Genomic DNA, 2,970 nt, shown 5'->3' with positions numbered 1-2,970 from the left:
AAGTCAAGTCAACCCCCCCCCCCAGCTCTGGCAGATGGCCACCCCAGACACACTGCACCAATGCATTCTTGGATACACAGTCGTCCAGATGTCTTGCATCCCAACGCCTCATTGGCTCACAGTCTCCACGCCGACAGGTCCGATCCATCAGAGGTGGACAGACTCTACGTCTTGGTGTCTCTCTCACACACACATACACACACGCACACACACACACACACACACACGCTCACACACACACACACACACACACACACACACACACACACTCACAAAATGTCTCTCCTGCTTTCATTTACCATCTGTCTCCAATCTCTGAGTCTGCACTGAGTCTGAAGTTCCCAGTTGATAAAGCTAGCAGAGGTAAAGTTAGAGACTGTTCTAGGGTTGGCTACAGTACTGTAGATATATACAGCAAGCAAACAGCAGGACGACCCCAACTCTCTCACATTCCTGCACCTGAGAGAACTACCTCCCCACTGTGCACTGATCCCTCTGGCCCTGCAAACTGGGAATATTACACACACACACACACACTAGAGAAAACACATGCACATCCACACATACGCACACGCACGCATAGCACAGGTCGTGGGGTAGTGGAGCAGAGGAGGGAGGAGGGGAGGAGCAGAGGAGGGAGGAGCAGAGGAGGGAGGAGCAGAGTGGGGAGGAGGGAGGAGGGGAGGAGCAGAGGGGGAGGAGGGAGGAGCGGAGGAGCAGAGGTGGGAGGAGGGGAGGAGCGGAGGAAGGAGGAGGGGAGGAGCGGAGGAGGGAGGAGGGGAGGAGCGGAGGAAGGGTGGATCGGAGGAGGGAGGAGGGGAGGAGGGGTGGATCAGAGGAGGGGTGGATCAGAGGGGGGAGGAGGGGTGGATCAGAGGAGGGAGGAGGGGAGGATCAGAGTAGGGAGGAGGGGAGGATCAGAGGAGGGAGGAGGGGAGGATCAGAGGAGGGAGGAGGGGTGGATCAGAGGGGGGAGGAGGGGAGGAGGGCTGGATCAGAGGGGGGAGGAGGGGAGGAGGGGTGGATCAGAGGGGGGAGGAGGGGAAGGGAGGACGGGTATTATTGTAACATCTAGCCGATGAGACAGCGGGAAGCGTCGGCTGTAGCCTGGAGATTCATCATCAGCGATGGCCGCGGGCCCCGATAATGAATACCACAGAATGAGGCAGGCGCTGAGCGCTGAGTCCTCACGGACCCGACAGGCTTCGGCCCGAAAGAGGCGGAGTCACTGGAACAGTCAATTTAGAGTGACTGTTAGAGTCATATCAGCTCTAGTGTCAAGGAGGCAGGAAAAAGGGTCAGATTACAGTCCAATTAGTTAGATTACAGTCCAATTAGTTAGATTACAGTCCAATTACAGTCCAATTACAGTCCAATTACAGTCCAATTAAGTAAGAGTCAGTTCTGCAGTCAGAAAGAAGAGAAATAACAAGCTACATCACAGCGATGGTTCTTTTAGGGTAGGGTAGGCTTCAGCTAGCTGGCCTCATGACTGGGACCATATGTGTTGATGTAATTACCACACTGACTGGCCCCAAGGCCGTGTTTGAACACAAACACACACAAACAAACACTCACAAACGCTCACAAGAAAATAGCCAGCTGACTCTCCTCCTCCAGCTATATCCATCAGAGCGATGATAAGTGTGTTAGCTACAGCAAGTGTTGACGCTATCAGGTGTGTGTATTGCTCAAACCTATCCAAAAAAACACACACACACACACACACAAACACACACAGTATTTTCAGCTTGCCCTCTGGTCATTCTGTAGGTCTATTTCCAGCATTGCCTTGCTCCACAGTAAGTAAATCAGGTCATAGCCTACACATTTTTAAATATCTAAAATACTGAGTGTGCTTGATTTAGCTTGTCAGGTACAAACAAGGCACTGAACTAGTCTTGTAGGACAGACGACAAGCTAAATCAAGCACACCTTAAATATTCTAAATATTTGAAATACTCCTCACCTCAGATGAGGGCACCACCCACGGGGGGTAGGTTGTAGGTCAGATAACTGATACAGGTAGAATGCCCTCTCAGTGGCCTACTGTATATCTGAGCTGTTTAAACCAAAATATCCAGCTGTAACCTGACACACACACACACACACACACAGGACTCTTTCTTTCTCTCTCTCTCTCTCTCTCTCTCTCTCTCTCTCTCTCTCTCTCTCTCTCTCTCCTTCTCTCTCTCTCTCTCTCTCTCTGTGGATTAATGGGCCTGTCCTGGCCTCTAATAGCATCTGCCTCACCCTCACCCAATCACCACGCATGAGAAAAGAACCTGCCAGCCAATCACTTGGCAGGATAACATCTACCTCACCTCTCCCCCAATCACCAGGCTGGATAAAAGAACCCGCCAGCCACAGACGCGAGCGCTGCAAGGGTGTCCCTACGGCAAGACGAAGGCTGAGAGGTAAAGGGTTCCAGATGACATCTCTCTCAGAGAGTTGGACGAGATGGCATGATGGAACACACCGATACAGGAAACAGGAAGTTCACCGGGCTCACAGATTTGCGCTCACATTTAGAATGAGATTCTGCACTGTGAGAGGAATGGTTACAGGCCCTAATCAGCAGGTTGTGATTCAAAACAAAAACATGAAAAGACGATGGCATGTCGGGAGATTTCCCGCGATTGTGAAAAGTGAGCTCAGTCAGAACGACAGCGAAGAATAGGCCTATTGTATATACTGGTAGGAAACCCCCCAAATAATATAGGCCTATTGTATATACTGGTAGGAAACCCCCCAAATAATATAGGTCTATAATGTATATGCTGGTAGGAAACCCCCCAAAGAATATAGGCCTATACTGTATATGCTGGTAGGCTTCCCCGAAAGAGCCATTCTGAGCCAGGAAAAACCCTGCTAGTGTTGTTGCTCTGTGTTGAAAACCTGCCCATTCACGTATCATATGTTACCCTCCACACAAGAACAATCTATGGTCCCTTTCCCATGAACTAAACT

This window comes from Borostomias antarcticus, assembly GCF_949987555.1.
Source record: "Borostomias antarcticus genome assembly, chromosome: 1".
Taxonomy (NCBI): Eukaryota; Metazoa; Chordata; class Actinopteri; order Stomiiformes; family Stomiidae; genus Borostomias; species Borostomias antarcticus.
This window is presented reverse-complemented; position numbering follows the sequence as displayed.